We start from the raw sequence: 23,820 nt of genomic DNA on the forward strand, positions 1-23,820 counted from the left end.
GTTTGTTTTGTGTGTAGGGTAAAGTAGGACTCAAGATTAAGTGTTTTCCATATAGGGATCTAATGATACCAGTACTTTTGTCAAAAAAATTGTCCTTTCCCCTTTACACTTCACTGATACCTTTTTTTTTTTTTTAATTATTTAACTAATTAATTCTTCCTTTATTATTTCCACTTTAATTTGTCACTAAATAAAAATAATTTTAATGACTTCCAATTGTCAAATGCCAACTACCTGTTTTAAACATATTCTTTTTTTTTTTTTTTTACATTTTTTTTATTGATTTTGTAATAATATTACATTAAAAATATATATGTGAGGTCCCATTCAACCCCACCCCCGCACCCCACCTCTCCCCCCCCCCCCCCCCCAGCAACACTCGTTCCCATCATCATGACACATCCATTGCATTTGGTAAGTACATCTTTGGTCATCTCTGCACCTCATAGTCAATGGTCCACATCATGGCCCATACTCTCCTCCATTCCATCCAGCGGGCCCTGTGAGGATTTACAATGTCCGGTGATTGCCTCTGAAGCACCATCCAGGGCAGCTCCATGTCCCAAAGACGCCTCCACCTCTCATCTCTTCCTGCCTTTCCCCATACCCATCAGCCACCATGTCCACTTTTCCCAATCCAATGCCACCTCTTCTATGTGGACATTGGATTGGTTGTGTCCATTGCACCTCTATGTCAAGAGGAGGCTCAGATTCCACATGGATGTTGGATGCAATCCTCCCACTTTCAGTTGTAATCACTCTAGGCTCCATGGTGTGGTGGTTGTCCTTCTTCAACTCCATCTTAGCTGAGTGTGATAAGTCCAATAAATCATATTGTAGGTGCTGGAGTCTGTTGAGGCTCAGGACCTGGCTATCACATTGTCAGTCCAGAGATTCAAATCCGCTAAATATATCTTAAACCCCAACATTAACTGCACCTCCATCACCTTAGCATGAAAGTCTTATGAAGGAAGATCCCATCTGAGTCCAGATTCATCACACATAAACATCAGTTCCAAAAAGGGGCCATCTGACCTGGTAGTTAACCCCATCGGCCATGACCATAACTCCCATGGGTCTCTTTAGCCCTCGAAGGAACTGATATCTGGGGGTTGTATCTGCTTTATCTGTCTCTCTGACTCTGCTCAGTTGTGCATGAGGGCAATCCTTCTGCCAGCCTCCAGACTCTTTTTTAGAAACTCGTAGCCATATAAACATATTTCTCTTTTCCATTTCCCCCTTACTTTAGGTCAAACAGCATTTTAAAGTCATGTTATTTTATGTAGACAGGGATATTCTGCTGATCCACATTGAACCTTCCGTATAAGGTCATTTTCCAGTTGCATCATCTTCACTGATACCTTGTCATAACTCATGTTGCAATACTTGTGTGGGTCTATTTCTGAGCTCATTTTTGTCCTGTTAGTCTATTTTGTCTATCTTTGCACTAATACCTTGCTATTTTAGTTACTATAGCTTTATAAAAGGTCATGTAACTGGTAGTATAAGTCCTAATTGCACTGTGCTCTTTTTCAAATTACCTTGAGTATTCTTGTCTCTTAACATACTTATGAATTTTTGCATCAGTTTCCCAATATCCATGCAAAAATCAGTGTTAGGACCCTCACTGGAATTGCATTGAATCTAGAGATAAAATTTGGAGAAAACTGACATCTTTACACCATTAAGTCTTTCAACCCATGGACAGAATAAAATAACTATAGGCACAAAAATGCTAAGTAACAAACAATTCCAAATTTCAGAGTTTCCAAGAAAACACAAAATGTTATTGTCACAGATCTGCTGGTTTGTTAAGGAGGCTTTGCTTCAGGCTATGGTGGCTGGAATGTGTTATTGCCATTTGAGTTTGCTCCACACGCCTCTTCATCTCCTGAGACCGCACCACGAGCTTCTCATTCTTTTGGGACCAGTAGGTAGACCAGGGCACATTCTTCTCATGACCATGAAACAAATACAAAAGGATTAGGTCAATTGCACAAGTACATTTCAAGCTACTGCTTGCAACCCATCTACTAATATTGTATTGACCACAGTAAACCGTATGGCTAAGCCTAATATCTACAACTGGGCAAATAAAATACACCTGCAAAATATGTTTAAAAAGACTTGGATTGTTATTTTAAAATTGTTCCTTATTACAGAAGAAATACTGAAGCACTATAGAAAATTAGAAAATAAAGACAAGCAAAAACAAAACAAAACAAAAAAAATATTTCTGCTACCCAGAAATCACTATAATGACCCTTTTGCACATGCCTGTGTGCATATGTGTGTATGTATGTGTCTGTATGTACAAAAATGTAATGTGCTGTGTTGGAGAGAAGAGGCAGATTTAATCTACTTTCCTGTGATCAAAAGCAGATCAGTGGTTCTTTGGGGGGTTGTAGTGAGACTGATCAGGAAGAGGCCAAGAGAACTTTCTGGGGGAAAGAAGCGTTCTGAATCTTGGGAATATTCATTTGTCAAATCTCACTGAATTAAAATCTATACAGTTCACTGTATGTTCATTATATCTCAATATAAGCCTAAGTACTATGCAAAAAAAAAAAAAAAGGGAGGGAGGGCGGTGCTTGGAATCAGGGAGGGGTGAATATTTGGGTGCAGTAGAGGAAATAGATCACTCTAGGCACTGCCGCAGTTTCTTAGGAAGACAATCTATTTCTCTGACTAGAATTTGGTTTTCTCAAAGCTGCAAAACCTACCAAGTACTGCAACCATCCTTTCAGTAGTCACTGCGCTCAGAAGCTAGGTTCCACAAATAAAGAGGAAGAGTTCACCTTTCCTCAGTTCTGCTCCCCTTACCACAATGGTCCTGAAAATAGTGGACTGAGTGCATAAAGCCTCTTACATTTCCAACCTGCTTATTTCCTGTCTGCTGCGCCCCCTCCACTTCCTACCTAGAGTCAAGCTCAATCACTAGAATGGGACAAGAGACCCAGTATTTTGGGCTTCCTCATTGTTTATCTACCTCCTTATCAGTTTCAACGATCACTTGCAAAATATTATTTATATTTAAGACACTCTTGTCCCTATTCAGATAACTCTTGTAAAGACACTGAAGATACCATTGCAGCATTGTTGTAAACATGTGGAGTTGGGATGTAAGCTCTGTATTTCTGCAATGAAATACTATATGTAATTAAAATCAACACATATTATCTAATTATATCAAAGTGTATAAATCTCCAAAGAATATTGTTGAATAAAACAAAAATGAATGCCACAAAATATTTTTGTATGATGCTATTTATTACATTGTAGAAACCTAAAATGATAGCCTATATTGGGAATGGATGTAAAACATAAGGAAACACATATGAATGACAGCCATTAACCTCATGCAACTAGTTATCTGTGGATCAAGCAAGAGGCTGAAACATGGAAACAAGTAGCACTGGCTATTTCTTTAATGTTTTATTTTCAAATAAAATTTGTTGATATGAAACAAATAGGGAAAATGTTAATGTCTCTTCAGTTATGAGGATTGGTAGATATATGGATATTTTGCATAAATTTATATATATTTTCTATCTTTGAAATAAATCATGATTAAATTAAAATATTAAACATTTTAGTCATGATTCTAAATTGTGCTTCTCTTCCTTTCTCCAAAAGTTCACCACTCATCTAGTTTTATATATCTATGGATGGTTATTTATCCTTTATTAACTTGGAGCTACCTTTATAGACAGAAGTTGGTAATGAGATGAGAAATTTTCATGGAGAGTAGATTAGTGGTGGCATTAAAAACTCTTAAATTCTTAAATATTTGGTTAATGTGCTTCTCTCAGAAATGGACAACTAAAGACACCCCAGCTATTTGGGGTCCTACTTTGGACAGGACATAAAATAATTTTTCTAATTGACATATATTTGATTTGTCAGTGAATTATTCTATGGTTGGATGCACAAAGCAATTTTTTTCATAGTTTGCTAGTATAACTTATTCAATTATATTCTGCATAGTTAAACAGATTTGGAGATTGATTTTCAGTGAATATTGATAAAAATTTTCATAAATAGAATTGGGCTAAGGTCAGACCCAGAATCACCAATAGTGAGAAACTGATGTCAATGGAGAGTTCTTATTTGGTGTTTTGTCTAACCTCCCTCATACTGTTGTCTCAATTCTACCACATAATAAAGTCTTTTCTTAATGAAATGGCAGTAATTGCAATAACTTTGATAATTCTTAAGGCATTAGGATACCTTTTACTTTTTGGTGCATTTTAATAAAATTGAAGCAATTATGTAGAAGATTTCAGAAATTTTGTGTAATAATTGGATAAGAGAATTAATAAATGAATTAAAATACCCTCTGCATTACAAGTTGTGAATGTTATTAGTGATGAATATCTAATATCTACTGTAATGTCTAAATGGCCATTTTAAAGTAATATTTATTCATTAATAACTGTAATACCGAAGTACACACAAGCACACATTACATTATTTTAGCTGTAATTATAGTGAACATTCTATAGGTAGTAAAATATATTTACCATTCTGCTTCACAGGCACAAATTATATTGGTTTTCTTTCTTTCTTTTTCTTTCTTTCTCTCTCTCTCTCCCTTCCCCCCCCACCCCAATTGTCTGTTCTCTGTGTCTATTTGCTGTGTTTTCTTTGTCCGCTTCTGTTGTTATCAGCGGCACTGAAATTTGTTTCTTTTTGTTGCATCATCTTGCTGTGTCAGTTCTCCATGTGTGTAGCACCATTCCTAGGCAGGCTGCACTTTTTCTCATGCTGGGCGGCTCTCCTTACGGGGTGCACTCCTTGCGCGTGGGGCTCCCCTACATGGGGGACACCCCTGTGTGGCACGGCACTCCTTGCGCGCATCAGCACTGCGCATGGGCCAGCTCCACATGGGTCAAGGAGGCCCAGGTTTTGAACCGCGGACCTCCCATGTGGTAGACGGACGCCTTAACCACTGGGCTAAGTCCGCCACCACAAATTGTAATGTCAATTTTATATTCTATTAATTTACTAGAGAGACTAAAATATGATTTAGCTAATCATTCTCCAATCTTAAGTTTTGTTTTTAAATCAGAAAACTTTATTTTTAAATACAACAGTATTTCATCAATATAGAATTCTGAAGTATTCAAGAAAAGTCACATTTTCCCAAATGTTAGGCATCCTAGTGCCTCCAATTTTTGTAATTTATCTATTATGAATAAAAATAGTTCTAAAATGCTTCATACCCTTTTATTCATTCTCAAAATGCATATGCTGAAAACATTCTCTTGATGTCACATGATCAGTTAAGCCATCATAATTTGTTCTATTTAGCATCCTGTTCAGCTTTTTATTTTTTCTTTTGCCTCTGCCTTTGTCAGATTTTTGGATGTCACTTTGATGTGATTGTTGCTTATTCTATTAGAGCTATTTAGGTTCCCTTATGTTTGCTGCTAATTTACTTTGGACTGAAGGAACAGATAGAAAATATTATTACAGTTATACATTAGTGAGTTAGTCAGCCAAAAGGGTGCTGATGCAAAATACCAGAAATTGGTTGTTTTTACAAAGAGTATTTATTTGGGGTAGGAGCTTACAGATACCAGCCATAAACATAAGTTACTTCCCTCACCAAAGTCTATTTTCACTTTTTGGAGTAGGATGGCTGCTGACGTCTGTGAGGGTTTAGGTGTCCTGGGTTCCTCCCTTCCAGGGTCTTGCTTCTCTCTGGGTTCAGAGTTCCTTTCTTGCCATGGCTTGCTTCTTCCTGTGCTCAGAGTTGGTCTCTTCCTGGGGCTTGCTTCTGTTTCCTTTGTGAGATTACTCTCTGGGGTTCCAGCTTAGGGTTTCAGCATCAAACTCCAGCATCAAAACTCCAACATGAGAAAACCCTCAACTCTGTTCTTTGCCATGCCTTTTATCTGTGAGCCCCTACCCACCAAGGAGTGGGGACTCAATGCCCTAATGATGTGGCCCAATCAAAGCCCTAATCATAACTTAATCACACCCAGGTATAGACCAGATTACAAACATAATCCAATATCTATTTTTGGAATTCCTAACCATATTGAACTGGTACTAGTAGTAAGTGTCCATATGGCACTGACTGAGGAGAGCATAAGAAGTAAACATCACACAGTATTTGGCACTGCTTTTCAGGTCACCTTTTTGACTTCCATGTTCAGAGATTGTGCTAAAAAGCCTTGAAGAGTTATGTTTTCAGTGATAACTAAAAGAAGTTTTGAAACAGCTGTTTTATTTTTAATTTTGCATAGATCTCCAGTTTAGATTGCCCTTTAAAAATCATTATACAGCTACCTGCAGTGTGTATAGCTAAACTGTAACCTTCTCTACAGTTAATACAATGTCTTTATAGAAAAATTGACAAAATTGCTATTTGTTTGACAAGACTCTTGGAGCTGTGGGTATCATAAACCTGTTATTCTCACATGGATATGTGCCATGCATTTCTCAAGGGAGTTCATACTATTTTCATGTAATTGTGAAATACTCTTCAAATGAAAGCAGCCCACATTTGATACTTTCTCCTCTCATTGTACTCTGATAGTTCTAGAAATGAGATATCACCAACATCAATTATTTTATCAATGACAAGCTACACCTTAACAAACACTTGGCTTTAACAGAAGAGCTTATTATCTTTTTCTCATTGTCCACTGATTAGTCTAAGAGTAGGAGCACAATCCATTTCTAGCCTCTGACACATAATTAGAAATCTGCAGGTGGGGTTTCCATGTCCAAATAGAGAAAAATGCCATATTTGTAAATTTTCTTTCCCACTCTGCCCATTTATTCCTGCCCTGCTTATGAATATTATACCTATATATGCAGCAGTCATTTTGTAACCATGGGGTTTAAAGTCAACATGTTGACAATAGTGGAGCAGAAAGACGCATGGAGTCTGAGTCCTTTATTTCTTTATCATTTAATCAAATAAAAGTCTGAGTTTTAAAAACATATTCATAAAGGATGAAAATAAAACATTTAGGAATTCTACAAAACCCTCAGATTGGCTTATCAGACACAATATTTCCTCTGCTGAGCCCCACTTGGCTTTGTTCTCCCTAGACATCCCAGTGGTACATACATTTTTTTTTATCTTCTCCTTCACTCTTAACTTATTCATAGCTCATCATCTTTGGTCAAGGTTGTTAAACTAGATGAACTTAAGATAACCCATGAACTTCCTGCAGTTATATGGAATTGTGTGTGTGTGTATGTGCATGTGAATATGTCCATTATTCTAAGAAACTTACATCAAATTCTGAAAGAAAAACATAACTATGAAATGTTAGTCACTAAGAAATACCCTCTCAGGTAACAGCCACTATTATGTGAATATGTTAGAGATCAACAAATCAGCATTTAACTAGGACCTTGAGAAAGAAATCTCTTAATTGCGGGATGCCCAATAATAAGGATGCAGCTGCCCTTCCTAACTGAAGACATTTAGCATGCAACCATTGCTTTGGTTCAACTAAGGTAAAATACAGAAAGTCCACTCCAAGGAAAGTTTGCTTTTAAAAATGGTGGAGTGCAATGCTAAAGAATACATGGGGAATTTATGTGTATCTCTGGAGGCGATCCCTTTTGCATAGCAATGTGGCAACACCCTTGAGGAACCCAAAATAAATTTCATACCATTTGAACCCTTCTACTTCTGAAAATGTACCCTAAAAACAAATCAGATATTAAAACACACACATGCACACAAACCATTTACAAGAATATATTCGTTTAGGTGTTAATCCGTGTGAATTGCTTATGAACAAAAAATGTCATCATGAGACAGCATTGCTGATTTGATGACTAGAATGATTTAGCTGCTAGGATCATTAAAAGTTGTCTCTCAAGCAAGATGAATTAGGTGAGCAAATAATAATTATAATCCTACTACTCGGCTTCTAATGAATATGCTTTGAGAATAAATAAAGCATGACAATATAACATACAGCTTTTGCTCTGATAACCTTGGAGAGGTACAGACCTGGTGCTGAAAGTGGAATGAGATGGGTAATTGATAAGCAGGAACTTTCTGCTAAATTAGATGTTACACTGAATGCTAATTAAACCTTTTGGCTTTCTCTCAACAGTCCAATCCTTTATTTCTTTATCGAGCTGCTGGAAAATCTGCTTCTAGATGTTTTGTTATAGGTGAAAAGTAAACTACACTTAATAAAGCCACTTAGGCATATTTTCTGTTATTCACATTCCATCGATTGATGAACTATATTCTAAAATTATTTTTAAAAATCTTTTCCATTTCCAGATCTTGCATTAGAAAGACTTTGCCATTCAGAGAATTCCAAGTCTGCAATTGTCTCCACTGGAGGAAATACGCCAGGAGGGAAACAGTATTTTCTGGAGCCAAACATCTTAAGTTTCATCAATAAATATATATTAAGAAAACATTGAGATTGTGAAACTACTAGCCATAAAAAAACACAGTGGTCACCACACTTAGTATTTTATAAGTAAATGAAAGCCATGAGGCAGAAAGCAAAAATGGTATTTTACGCAGAAGATTGCAGACAAGCACAAGCATGTAAACGTTGAAGGAGAAGGAAAAATCTGGATGCAATCAAGTTAGCATATTAAACACTACTTAGAATTCTCTGCAGGAGAAAGGAAGGAATGTTTATGAGATAAAATTGTTTTCTTGGAGGGGGTTCATTTTGAAATGCGAATTCCATAGCAATGCTTTTGAACACTAGAAGCTGGAGGGTAATGTTTGGAATTAAATTTTTAAAAATCAAAAGAGACATAATTTAGATTCTTTTCAAATTCACTCATGACAAATTCTGAAAACCTGAGAATATTATAGGGGTCTCTAAAACAAATAATCACTCTGATTTTTTTTCCAAAGTAAAGAAAATTAAAACTCTACTACAATATGTAGGCGTACAGGAAAATCATCCTGTTAAACTATTATCTTTTAATCTACCAAATCACATTTTATGAAAGACCTTGACATTTTGTTCTAACAGAAGAGAAAAAAAGTGAGACTAAGGTATCATATGATGCATGTGGTTCGACCAAAAGAAAAACTGATACGTAAAGATACCAACAATGTTTGTATGTTCAAGTCAGCAAGATTGAAATCATCCCTGGAGTCAGTGGAGTAACAAAAATATTAAAACTAAAGTTTCTCCTACTTCAATTACTGATTAACTTATGATCCATAATTAATCATTTGATCATAAACTTACCAGATTTCCTGGTTGTCGTAATATCGTAACTCTTAATATAAAAGTTCTTAAGGCAAAAATATAAAGTAGAAAGAATTTCAGTACCAGATTACAGGGGTATCAGGCTTTAGACAGAAAATTGCATGCACAATTTAATTGAGAGTCTATCGAATTACTACCTTTTGTGCCAAATGCTGGCACAAAGAATGGGAAGCCTTTATGGGAAAATAATTTGAAAGAGTCAAGATAAAATGATACTGCAATTTATCAAATCATTTGGAGGGCTCTTATCTCTATATAAAGCTAAACTGAGTGATGGATATAAAGCCTCAATTAGAATTATTTAAAATTAGTATGTAGACAATGAAATTTACAAAAAAATACCATGGATATTAATACTTTTAGATATTATTTTAGTCATAGTAATAATTAAAATAATATCTTATTAATATTAGTAAAATTATTAAGAATTGGCAACAGTGGAAAATTTCCATGGACTAAAACTGGAAAACAACACTGAGGTGACTGATAAAACTCTAAGAAAACACATGCCTGAGAGATAATTTAAGTATGAAGCCACAGACAATCCTTTTTTTCTCCAATTTTCTGGAAAGATCTTTCAAAGATATTATAAGCTAACCCAGTAATCCATGCTATCAGCCAATTTTTCTCATCAATTTTAATTACCAAACAAGATGTATTATTTGTAGAAAATAGAAAATAGAAATAAGTCAAAAGGGGAAAAAATGTAATTCCATCCTTCAGAGATGATAACTATTGATATTTTGCTATGATTTTCTCCAGAAATATATATTTATGTATTGATTTTCTACTTTATTTATGTTGTTCTAAAGCAAAAATATTTCCAGCATTAAGAATCTATTGGATTTTTTTCCTTTATAGTTTCCACATATGCTTTGAAAGTAGTTTTATTCTTTAAAGTACATCATCTGTATATCCTTTTAGTACTCTTATTATGTTTCTTTTTGCATTTAAACCTTATATTTGTTGGAAATATATTTATATGAGTCAAATAGGGATCTAATATTTTCTCCCACAAAATGTTAAATGTTTCCACAATGTCATTTACCTTACGTCATTACTGATTAGTATGTATGTATACCCTTTGTTTTACATCAGGGTTTTCCATTCTTTCCATCGATCAGAGATCTATATAATCCCTATTTAATCATTGCAATTTTAGAGTACAATTTAGTATGTGGTAATATGTGGTGGGAGAGGTCTCTTTCTTTAATCCAAATAAAACAAAACAAAATTTACAGGTTTCTTACCAGAAGATGTTATATATACCTCTTATGAACATTTGGAATTGCAAAATTGTAGAAATAAGAGAAGATAAACAGAAGCTGGATCTCTGGGTCAATGCTTTAAGAACAAAGAGCATTTGGTGGCACACTTTCAGGTTCACAGTTGAAAACTCCTCCAATATATTCATGGAACTGGAGAAACTACCTTAGCAGCTGAAATGTCCTGCAGTGAGCAGAACACCCCCAAAATCTGGTAGCATATTGCAATTGTCAGCGCAAGCCAATTATAACATAAAGGAAAGTTCTTCAGGAAAATATTTGGGGGTGCTGAAGAGGCATGAGCTATTGAGAAGTGTTCTAGTAGCAAAATGTGCAAACCATGCCCAAAGAAAACTTGAATTCATTTCATCACTCTGGTCTAGGCTTTTAGTGCTCCAATGCTGCTGGGAGGCCTGGACTGTGGTGAGGGTGGCTGCCATTCCTAGCTGTAATGGTTGAGGTTATATAGATCCCAGAAGAGTATGTTATTAAAGTTATCTATTGCTGTGGGTATAAATCTATTGTAAGTAGGGCCTTTTATTAGGTTACTTCAGTTTACGTGTTGCCCAGGGTGGGTCTTAATCCTCTTACTGGAATCTTTTATAGATAGGATAAATACAGAGAAAGAATGGAAAGACACAGAAGCCAGAAGCTGAAATAACAAAATCTGGAATAGAAGGGAGTGACCAGCAGATGCCACCATGTTCCTTGCCATGTGCCAGAGGAGTCCAGGATTGCAGGTAGCCAGTCTTTGGCGACATAGCATTGCCTGATGATGCCTTGATTTTTAAATTTTTATGGCCTCAAAATTGTAAGTTTGTAAGCTAATAAATCCCCATTATTAAAGAAACCCATTTCTGGTATATTGCTTTTGGCAGCCCAGCAGACTAAAACACTAGCCCAAACTTTTCCAGGGGGTCAGAGCCCCAAATCTAAATACATGCCCAGTGTTGTGATGACATACAAGGTCTTCTGTAGAAATTAAATAAAAATTATTGGGCTTTGTCTGCTTACACAGATTTTCTAAAATATTCAGATGTCAGTAGAGCCTAGATGTTATGACTTTGGGGGTTGAGTACTTCCACTCTGCCACCAAAATTTCAAATAACGATGGTACCACATATCAAGATGATTCATCAGGTTTACAATAATTTATGGCATTTGGCTATGGGAATACTCTCTCAATTCTGAATTTGCCATATATTTTCTCTATGTATTATTTAAGAATAATTTCTACTAGCTCAGCAATTCAAAAATAAAGCATTTTAGTGTTCTATGAAGCTAATATTTGCTGGTAAAGGTGGTAAGAAAGGAGAGAATGTGAGAAAAAAATGAATATTTTATGACTATCTTTTAATGTTTGACAGTATGCAAAGAATCACAGAAAGTGTTAATTAACCAAGGGTAGGAAGGGAAAGATAGACAAAATGGAATATTGAAATTTTTGAGAAGATGGGAAATTGATGAAGGTATTCTTAAATATATTGTGGTGTTTATCTTAAATCATTTTCATGTAGTTTACACTATTCTATATATTTAAATTTAAGGTACAATATCTGTTATTTATTTTAAAATCGGTTACAATTCCCTTACCTTAATTTACACTTGACCTCAGGTACTATCCATCATCAGAAGACTGTCTAAAACATTTTACCCTAAATATGTTTCCACAGTGTATAAGACATCATGTTCCCTGCCTCAGCTAAGCCCTAAGGAGCCATAGTTCTCTGAAGCATAGTTAATTAAAGTAGGAGTGAGCAACTATTCCAGGGTGGCCAGTCAAATACTCAGATTCCAAATTAAGCAGGAGAAAGTTGGAGAGATCTGGGCAGATGGAAGAAATATTTGAAGATGGAAAAATTCACAACCAGTCCATTAAGTAGACTCTATAAGAGTTCATGAGTCACCTCAGTTTATGAGAATTCATGAGTTAGTCCCAATTTACGAGAGTTTTTAATTCAAGTTACAAGAGTTTATGACTGGGAAGCAGATATAACTCAAATAGTTCAGAGCCTGCTTCCAATGAACAAGGATCCCTGCTACCTCCTGTTTAAAAAAAAAAACAAAAACAAAAGAGTTAATGGCTATATGAAATACAAGAGAAAGAAACTATGTTGAGAGAAAAATGTGCAATAGAAGAAGAGGAAGCTCTGCAGTTCAAGCAGAAATAACAGGGAACTGAGGAACACTAAGAGTGAAAATTTGTCTTAAGTCCAGAATAAGGACTTCACTTAAACCTTTGTTTTTGGTTTCCATGAGATCATCTGTTCTTCGCACTAAATTCTTTGAGTCAGAATTTGATTGGATACCTTGGAGCAGCTGCCCACTCCCAACTTCAATATTTAATATTAAAGTTTGCTATTAATATTGTGATTAAAAACCTATTAAATTGGGGAAGCAGCTGTGGCTCAATTAGTTGGGCTCCTGTCTACCATATGGGTCACAAACCCAGGACCTCCTTGTGAAGGCAGCCTCTCCCACACGCTGCAGAAAGCCACTGGCCGGGGCACCACAGAGTGCCACTGACCCACAAGTGCCACAGAGTGTCTCGGGCCTGCAAGTGCCACGGAAAGCCGACTCATCAAGGTGACACAACAAAAAGGGGGACAAGCAAAAATGCAGAAGACCATGCAGTGAATGGGCACAGAGAGCAGACAGCAAGCAAGCCACAAGGGGGAAGGGGGATAAATAAATAACAAATAAATATAGACATAGAAAAATGCATAGAGAATGGACATAGAAAGCAGACAGCAAGCAAAAAAAAAAAAACAAAACCACAAGTAGGGGGAATAAAAAAATAAAATAAAGAAACTATTGAATTAACCACGATAATCTCACGTATTTCTAAACAAAAAGTTTCTAAACATAAAAATAAAATAACTGGAAAGAAAATCTAAAAACTCAAACTGAAGATCTTCATATTTTAAAAATAGAATTTGCTCTAGAAACCAGGTGTTCAACTTGCTCTTTCCACAAAGAAAACAAACACACAACCAAAATTTTAAATCAATAGAAAAGGAGAAAGTGGAAATGTTAAGAATTTTTATTTAGGCATCTTCAGTTTCACATGATAGCAGGAAGCCAGGTGAGAGGGTTCATGACCAGAGAAGGAACTTTTGAGACTTTTTGAAAAAAATGTGTTTGTGAATTTGTGATTACTTTGCATATTGATAAAAAGGAAGCAGTCTTTAACTTAACCAAGAAATTTCAAGTAAAAAGAGGATAAGAAAAGGCACCAGACAAAAAGTCATGGAAATTAGTAAAAATCAGCAATGACTGAACTTTAAGGGAAGATTGAAGCTATAAAAAAATCAATGGACAGAGATGATATATTATGCAGAAAACTTACCATAATAAAGTTGGAAGAATGACCTATAAAGAAATGTGTTTTGGATTTGGATGTTCAAAGACAGATTGGCTCTGTGTTGAATATGAACGCTAAACTGGAAAAGAAATTCAGGAAACGTTGGAGGAAAACAAGTGGAGGCAAATAAGGATCATATGTCTTTCAGGAAGGCTGTTTCAACTTGTCTGCATATTTCTACTCAAAATTATAGATTCTACTCAGCGATTTCTTAACTTATATTTAGCTCAAATATCTCCTTCATGAGGACTTTCCTGAACTACTCTTCTCTGAGTCATTTTCCCCCAACCCACAGCAAATATAGGCACTCTTTCTTCTAATCTGGAACAGTGTGTATTTAACCTGTTACAACATGCAGTGCACTATGAGGCAATTATTCATTCAATCAGTTGACCAGTGAGATTGGATTTTAAATATTTTCCCAGCTGCTCCTTCATTCTTTGCTTCTGATAATTTAAGAGATAAAACTGTTAAAAGAGTTATCTTAATTCAGCAAATATAAGGTGGCTCATTACCCAATTTCTTGTGGAAGTGTGAAACAGGACCTTTGTGCCTTGATGAAAATTGTTCTTTTCTGACACTCCTTGAAATGAGAAGAGCTGAGAAAAGGGAGTAGACCAATGTGTATAAGGAGTTAAGAAGTCCAGAACTACACTTGCTGAGATTCAAAGTTGGGGCAACTTTCAAGATCAGCGAGGATAACATGAATTAGTCGACAGCCAGAAAAGGCATTGAGAGCCCTAGAAGGTAAACTCACTAGCAAAGAAGGCAGAGTGTACTTGACTCACAAAGCAGCTGTAGCTGAGGCTGGAGGTTCTTCTGAATCCAACCACAATCCAAGTGAAAAAGAACATCACAGAAGTAACCATGTCCCACAGTGTGGCAGAAACAAACTTCAGAAGGGAAACCTGGAGGCTCCCTTCTGGTGCTAGGACACTGATCAGACTGTCTGCTTCTTCAGGAAGCACAATTTTCTCCTTTGAACTAAAGAAGTCCCTGGAGTTCTTGGACTGGTTTCTTTTTTGCAGTAAAAGTCTAAATAAAAGGAAATATTGAATTTCATTTTAAGGGCCTATGATACATAAAGTGATTGACATAAAAGAGTTGTGACCCTATTTACTTCCAAATTTTTTATTTGGGTACAGATTTATCTGCACAAATACACTAAGAGTTTTCCCAGGGTAAGGTTTATTTCTTGTTCATTTATAGCTCTACGCTATTACCATCTCTAATGAATATCCAGAAAATGTTGTGGATGAATGAATTGGCTTCTGAACATCTGTCCAGGTGTTCTGTGAGAACCATGCCTTCCACGGAGCTACCTGGCTACCTAAGTCATAGCCAACCTTCTCTAGACTTTTATTATTATATTCCACATAATTAATCATAAGTATATGTTTTGTTTTCATAATGTGTTCTAATTATTTTATGGTGTTTAGGTTTTCTACCACCTAAAGTATCAGATTGTTAAGGAAAAGGACCATGTCATAATTTTCTTGGTAGTTAATGATTGAAACTCTAATTAAGAACATTTAGTAAATTCAGCCTCTTCTTTGAAACTTTTCCTAATATCCCTAGGCTAAGCAGAATGAAATAGTTGTCCACAGGTTATCAAAGCATTTAGTTCATAACTGCATATCTTTCTTATATTTCATACACACTTAAAGGTAATGGTCAGAAAGAGAAATCTTTGTTTTCTATGGTTCATTTTAATTTCTTCATTTGATTCCAATTTTTAATGTGTAAGATGTCTCATTTAATTAACAATAAAAAAGTATTGTATATCAGAGGTTAACTCTCTCCATTCAAATTTCTATTAATGATTTAAAAATTAGTAAGAATTACAGTAAAAATACTTGCAGATTGAGGCCATAAAAATGATTCAATAGCATTAAAACCAATCTGTCAGCTTGAAAAAACGTCATACTATTTTTGAAAAACTAAGATTAACTGACAAAAAAAAAATTCCTCAAAACACAAAAACCTTCCACAGGTTAACCTACTTAGTGAAATTCCAACTTTCTAACAAGGACTTATTCTTTAATTTATTTCCTTTAAAATGAAAATTCTGTACTGTATTAAATGGGATCCAACCTTTAAACAAATAATTTAGATTTCTCATTTTGACTGTTCTCTTTCAAACATATATGTGTTTAGAATAATTGAATCAATATTTGTGTCCATTCTGAATTTTTAAATGGAATAAAAGATAAACCAAAATAAAGCAAGATAAAAGGGAAAAAAGTAGAGACTTTTATAAAGAAGGAAATGCATCATGAAAATAATCATCAGTAAACAACTGAAGGAAGTGAAAGTCATGCTAAGGTGGCAAAATCGATCTTTGGCACAGTTGGAGGATTTTGATTTTGTCCTTGTCGTTTTCACTTTATTAATTGGTCTGAGTTGTCTTCTAATTAGGACTGCAAGGAAACAAGGAGAAATTTGCTATTTCTTTTACAAACCAAACTTTGATCGTTTGGCTGAAGGAGGAAATATATCTTGATCTATTTATAAGCTTTCATTAATTCTGAAGTTCAGTAATCACAGTGATGCAAACATGAAAGAAAGCATTCCAACACTTCCTCTATATCAGCAGGTAATGTCTTTGCTTCCTATATATCTTGAGAGAATAGAAACAATAAGAAGAGGATCTCCACAATTTTCCTCCACTCAAATGTCCACCTATATCCAATGTTCCTGCACCTCTGCCTCCCCTTCTGGTACAATAGATGAAATTTTTGTATTTGAGATAAGCCAAACCCTTCAGTTAAGTATGAGATGCTATTCTCTCCAGTCTACTCAAGGATATAACTCCAGTAACTCTTTCCTCTCTCTTGCAGCATCAGTTTTTCCTTGTTTCGTTATTTCTCCCAGCTCTCAAATAGAATTTTAATATCCTTTCATGTTTCCCACATCTTTCTTCATCTCTTGCTACCTTTCTTTCCTCCTTTTGAATAATGATACTACTACTACTAATAAAGACAGTTGAAAATTACTTAGCACTATTATTTGTCAGATACTGCTCAAAGGTGGTTATATATTTTAGCTCTTTTAATTCAGCTGTTTTCCTATTAATCTTAGAAGAAGTGTCCATTTTATGGATGAGAAAACTAAGGTATAGATAGAATGACTCATTTTCCAGTGTCACACAGCTAGTAAGTAGTAGAGCCAGAATTTAAATCCTAGCTCCTAGTGTGTACTCTTATTCTTATAATAAACTATTTTCAAGCAAAAAAGCAAAAAGCCTGTAAAAAAGTTGTCTATATTGGCCATCTCCCATTTCTCTCCTCCTGCACTCTCTTTCTCTACATTGAAAAATTCAAAGGCCCATTCTCAGTCATCTTTCATGACTTCTCAGTGGTATTTAACACAGTTAATCACACCCTTCTTTTTGAAACTCCTTTTTCTTTTGGCTCCAAGGATCTCCCTCCTAGTTTCTTCCTATACCACTGATTGTTCTTTCCTGTCCCCTGTCCAAGTTGTATCTCATCTGTCAGACTTCTGAAGGTCTCTTCTGTATCATCAGCACTTTCCAAATGACCTCATTCATGTTGTAGCTTTAAATACTATTTATCTATGAATAAATTATAATCTATAATTTATTTAAATACTATTTATTTATCTATAATGACAAACACCCATTTGGGTGATGACACTCAAAGGTATATCTCTACTTCAGACCTTTGTACACTGTTTTGCTAGATGGAGACAGTTGTAGTAGCTTCCACTTGGCCTTTCCTCCTGTAATAGCCTTTTCTCTGCAGGTCAGAGAACCAGTGTGATGATTCTACCAGTTGCTAAGTATTTGTATTTCAATTATGCATTACAGAACTGAGGGAAAAAACATTGGATTCAAGGACCCACTGGACCCACTGTTAGATAGACTTGAGCTAAAATTCTATTCATCACCTCACCTACATAAGACCCTACTCTGACTGGTAGACCACAGTGACATTTTGCATCTCTAGGAATTTATGCCACTTCAGAGATAAAGTCCCCTAGTCCCCCAAAAGTTCCATTGTTCCCTTATTTCCAAAAGGTTGTGACATCGACATTTTGTACAGTGACATTTTGCATCTCTAGGAATTAATGCCACTTCAGAGATAATGTCCCATAGTCCCCCAAAATTCCATTGTTTCCTTTTTTCCAAAAGTCTGTAGGTCCCCTTGGGGAAAGGTGGGAAATGATATACATTTATATATATATATCTGTATATATGTGTATTTACTTATATATATGTATGTATAAGTTCTAAGACTCATGTGTTCAAAAGGTTTACAGAATAATTATTTTTGTAAACTATTTCATCATTGAATGTCAGGATTATTTATGTTTGTAACATTGTAAAAGTACTTATATATCAGTGCACTATGGAGTGAGACTTAACAATGAAACATTATAATGGACAACCAAATCTAATTTGGTCTCATATAGTCAAGATTGTCAAGAAATAACTATATCCTAGGTTAAAACCAATCAGAACACTGGGATACTTTCAAAATATCTATTTAGTTCAATAAATGAGATGTATATACTTGATTAACCACTTATTTGCTTACATTGCAGCCTAGGGTACGCAAATAAGGAATTGGCTAACTTACTATCTATAGCAGATTTAAATTTAAGACTATATCTGTAAAGAGTTAGATGGATTACCTCTAATTTCATTTCATTTCATTTCATTTCATTTATTATTCACTAGCCAATTTTTAGTAAATGTCTACTATGTGCCATATATTTTTCTCAGTGCTGAGGATATAACAGTGAAAGAATAATCCCTATCCTTATAAATCTTTCATTGTAATAAATGGTAGGAATAGGTAATACCTGAATACATAAATAAAATTAACTTAAGCCATCTACCAAAACTTCATAATTACTTAAAAAAAAAAGTCTTAAGATGGGGAAAAAATAAAGAACAAAACCCAGAGAATCTTAGAGAGGAAAAAAATTATATTGCTATCGGTTTTCATCAATGTGATGGTTAGGTTCACGTGTCACCTTGGCCAGGCAATGGTGCCCAGTTGTTTTGTCAAGCAAGCACCAGCCTAATTGTTACTCCATGGACCTTGCATGGACTTAAATCATCAGTAAATTGATTACGCCTGTGGCTTATTACATCTACAATCAGCTGAGAAGATTAGAGTCAGCAATGAGTGACGTCTCATCCAATCAGTTGATGCCTTTAAAAAGAGAAGTGATGATTTCAGCAGTCAGAAGAGAGAATTTCATCTCTATTTCAGCCAGACAACTTATACTGAAGAATTCATTGAAAACCTTCATAGGACTTCCCAGCTTGGAGCCTGCCCTATGGAATTTGGACTTGTGCCCTGAGGTAACTGGCTTGCAAGAAACTTCTAATCTTCCTCATAACCCAGCTTCTCTACCCCTCCTTTCTTCCAGAATTATAACCAGACTAAAGTACCAACAGGTCCCAAAAGGTGAGGTACAAAATGTGACTCATGAGGAAGTACATTATACTCCAAAAGAACTGCATGAGTTTTCCATTTTATTAGACAGATCAGAGGAATAGGTATGGGAATGGATTTTAACTTCGTGGGATAATGGTGGGAGGAATATAAAGTTGGATCAGGTGAACTTATTTACATGGACCCACCAAGGACAGATTCTATAGTAAATGTAGTTCAAGGGGTTAAAAAGGGTTCTAACAGTTTGTTCTGGTGGCTGGCCTAAACAAGGACCAAAAGGTGGCTGACAATTCCTGAGGTCAAAATGCCCTGAGGTGATCAGCTTTGGACCACCTCGTGGCAGACTGACTACACTGGACAATTTCTGTCACAGAAGGGGCAGCATTTTGTTCTAAATGAAATAAACACATACTCTAAATATGGGTTTGTCTTCTCTGCAAGCAATGCTTCTGCCAAAACTACCATCCGTGGACTTACAGAATGCCTTGTCCACTGTTGTTTTATTCCTCACAGGAATGCTTCTAACCAAGAAAACTACTTCATTGCAAATGCAGTATAGGAATGGGCGCATGTTCATAGAATTCGCTGGTCTTACCATGTTCCCAGTCATCCTGAAACAGCTGCATTGATAAAACTGTGGAAAGGCCTTTTGAAATCTCAGTTACAGCACCAATTGTGTAACAATACCTTGGAGGCCTGGGGAAATATTCTCCAGCAGGTTGTATATTCTCTAAACCATTGTCAACCACATGGTGCTGTTTCTCCCATAGTCAGGATTCACATGCCCAGGAAACAAGGGTAGAAATATGAATGGCATCACTTACTATTACTGCTAGTGATCCACTAGAAAATTTTTTGTTTCTTGTCCTCACAGTCTTATGCACAGCTGATCTACCGGTCTTAGTTCCAAATGGAGGAGTGCTTCCACCAGAAGGCACAACAATGATTACATTGAACTGCCACCTGGTCACTCTGGGATCCTCATGTCTCTGAATCAACAGGCCAAAAAGGAATTACTGTACTGGCTGAGGTGAGTGCTCCAGATTATCATGGAGAAATAGAACTCTGCTACAAAATGGAGGTAGAGTTTGCCTGGAATACAAAAGATCCCTTAGCAAATCTCTTAATCCTACTATACCTTGTGATTAGAGTCAATGGAAAACTCAACAACTCAATCTAGGCAAGAATACTTATAGCCCAGAAACTTCAGGAATGAGGGTTTGGCTCACTCAACCTGACAAAGGACCTAGCCAGCTGAGGTGCTTGTTTAGAGGGTAAAGGGAATTTGGAATGGGCAATGGAAGAAGGTAGTGATAAATATGAACTATGACCACATGACCAGTTACAGAAATGAAGACTGTAATAGTTATGAATATAACTTTCTTGTTTTGTTGTGAATATGTTTATATACATATAAATATTAAATATCTTTGTTTTTTTCCCTACCTTTTCCCCTATCATATAAGTTGTGTTAACTTTATGTCATAATGTGTAAGGTACAGGATATCAAGTTGAAAAGTGAATGTTACCCAAGGACTTGCACCTTTTCTGGGGAAAGAGGGGACTGTGATGGTTAAGGTCATATATTGACTTGGCTAGATTATGGTTGTTGGTCAAGCAAACACTGACCTGATTGTTTGTAATGATTTTAATCATCAGCCCCCTGATTGCATTCGTGACTGATTACATCTACAATCAACTAAGGAGATTGCTTTCAACAATGAGAAGTCTCATCTAATCAGTTGAAGACATTAAAAGAAGAGCTGATAATTTCCACAGTCAGAAAGAAGAATATCCATCTCTACTTCAGCCAGCCAGCTTCTTCTGGGGAATTCATTGAAAACACCTGTTGGAATTCTCAGCTTGTGGGCTGCCCTATAGAATTCAGTCTTGTCCATCCCTACAGTTCTGTGAACCAATTCCTATAATAAATCTCGTAATGGTTACATATGATAGATAAATAGATGTAGATGTAGATATAGATATAGATTTCCAGTAGGTTCTGTTTTCTGGAGAACTCTCACTTATACAGTATACCTCCATCCACATTGTCTTGATAACACTAATTCTGCTCTGTATAAAAAATTGCCAGTATAAAATGTACTTGGGAAGTTGAGCAGCCTGCATGAGTATTCCTTATTATTTTGCCAAATACAAATTACTTTGTTCATTATGGTTCATTTCAACAAAGTTGCATGGGTTTTTTAGTGATCTGTCCTATTCCTATATTTTCCATTAGCCTTCTTAATTTTACTGTGTGATTTTATAGAACTTGAGGTTTTTCATGAATGCAGATATCTGCATATATCAGAAGCTCTTCTAGTTATATGGACCTGCATGGTCTAGTATGCTGGCTATTAGCCACTAGCAACACGTAACTTTTGAACATTTGAACTGTAACTAGTCTAAATTGAGTTGTCCTGTAACTTTAAAATACACACCATATTTTAAAAACTTAATATGAAAAAAACAATATAAATACCTCATTACATATTGGTTACAGGTTGAAATGATAGTATTTTAGATATGCTGCATCAAACAAAAATATCATTAAAATTAATTTTACCTAGTCCTCTTCCTTTTCCAAATGTGTATACTAGAAAATTTTAAATGGTAAACATTTCTATTAGGTAGCAATGATATAATACTCACTTGGTTCTACATAGCAGTCAACAGTTCCTTTTCTGCATTTCTGAACTCCAAAATTTCTGAAAAACAATTTTCTTAAAATTTGGTACAGACTCATTTGTTGACAAAATATGACTTGAAATGGTGTGAATCTATTTGTAGAGCTATTAGTTAAAGGCTTCTGTTTCAAAGAATATTATATAACACAGGTCTTAGAATTATAATAATTCAAAACTCAGAAACTTATAAAGATTGTATGTGTAGATAGTTTATTATATAACAATTCCTGTCCAGAGAAGCACTCTAAAATCATTGTATGAATTTCCAAAGTAAGATAAAGACTATGAAAATATTTCAGTTTTTTAATATAGTAATAAATTAATAAATTAAATAGTGGGGTAACTATAGTTTGTAAATAATTTGTATTGCTTTTTTTCTAATGAAAACAACAAAACTTCAAGCATCTATAAATTCAAGCTATGCTAAAATGCTAGACCTATATAAGCAATTAGTGATGATTACATCTCATTGTTTAAGGATCTTGGAGAATAGCATACAATAGTCTTATTATCATCTGACTGGATTGGAATCTGAGGACATGGACAAGAAAGAATTCTCCAGAGATGAAATATGACATAGCCTTTTAAAGCTTTCTTTCACTGTCCTCTGAGCCATTAACCTGGTTGTACTCTTATCTCTTGCACGTTGTTCATGACCAGCAAGTAACTGATCACATAGTTTCAGTATATCATCTAGAGAATTTTTTTACAATACCAGCATTATATCCCCACAATTACCCTCCTGCTTATTTAAAAACTATTTCAGCAATATATATATATATTTTAATTTCAGTTTATTAAGAACTATTTCAGTAATCTTCCCATCTCATAATTTTCCCTTGTAGTAATACACAACTGGTACATCATTGTTTATGTTCAGTATTTCTTCAAATGTTTGCTTTATCTAACTTCATTGCATTTTCATTGATGCACACTTGGTGAACTCTTAAGGTTTTATTCAATCTTCTCATTGGTATCAGGAAATCCTTCAAAGTCTTTAACTTCATTTTTATTTTAAATGCAGTCTTCTCACATCCTGCCCTATTGATATTGATAGCTGCCTCCTCTTCTATTTCTCTCTGTTACTTTCAGGGCAGTTTTCAACTTTTTTGATGGCTCTGAATTTACCAAAAAAAAAAAAAAATAATAATAATGGTTTTTAGAGCTTTTTAGGTAATTATGGCTAGGGGATGGTGGACCTGAATATTATGTGTACTAAATAGTTCTTCTAAAAATTTCAAATAATTCTAGATTCCAAAATGCATTTGGTTGTATCAATTTTCTAGATTCTCACTGATATAGTTTTACTGGTGTTTTATCAATCATTTGAAAAGGAATGCTACAATCTCCAACTATTCATACATGTCTGTTATTAGATATGTACACATTTAGGAATTTATATCTTCATTAATTGACTTTTTCATCATTATGAAATTATTCCCTTTATTTCTGGCAATGCTGCTTCTTTGAACTCTACTGTAAATGATATTAATAGACTATACAAGATTTATGATGGTTGGTACCTATCTAGTATATTTTATACATGGAGTATCAACAACCTGTCTATGTCTTAATTTATAAAGTGTCTTTTGTAAACAACATATGGATGTATCTTTCTTTTCTTAAACCATTCTGCCAGTATCCGTCTTTTGATAAGATTACTTGATCTTTTACCTTCTTGCTATATGTTTTCTATTTGTACCCTCTATTTTCATTTCTTTGTTAATCTTTTCCCATCTCCTTTTGGGATAATTGAATATTTTAGCATTCCATTTTATCTCTTGTACTGGCATTTTAAATTGTTTTATTAATTTAATAATTTCTCTAGGGATTTCAATATGCGTC

General features: G+C 35.1%; 1 long non-coding RNA gene across 1 annotated transcript; it reads right to left on the reverse strand.

Moving 5' to 3' along the window:
• Window positions 1-1,765: 1,765 nt before the first annotated feature.
• On the reverse strand, window positions 1,766-21,998 carry LOC131278376 (uncharacterized). Its single transcript, XR_009185693.2, has 2 exons — window positions 21,941-21,998; window positions 1,766-1,951 (listed from the first exon to the last, which is right to left on the reverse strand). It is a non-coding gene; the product is annotated as an uncharacterized lncRNA (long non-coding RNA).
• Window positions 21,999-23,820: the final 1,822 nt, after the last annotated feature.

The sequence above is a fragment of the Dasypus novemcinctus genome, chromosome 4 (genome assembly GCF_030445035.2).
Source record: "Dasypus novemcinctus isolate mDasNov1 chromosome 4, mDasNov1.1.hap2, whole genome shotgun sequence".
Lineage (NCBI taxonomy): Eukaryota > Metazoa > Chordata > Mammalia > Cingulata > Dasypodidae > Dasypus > Dasypus novemcinctus.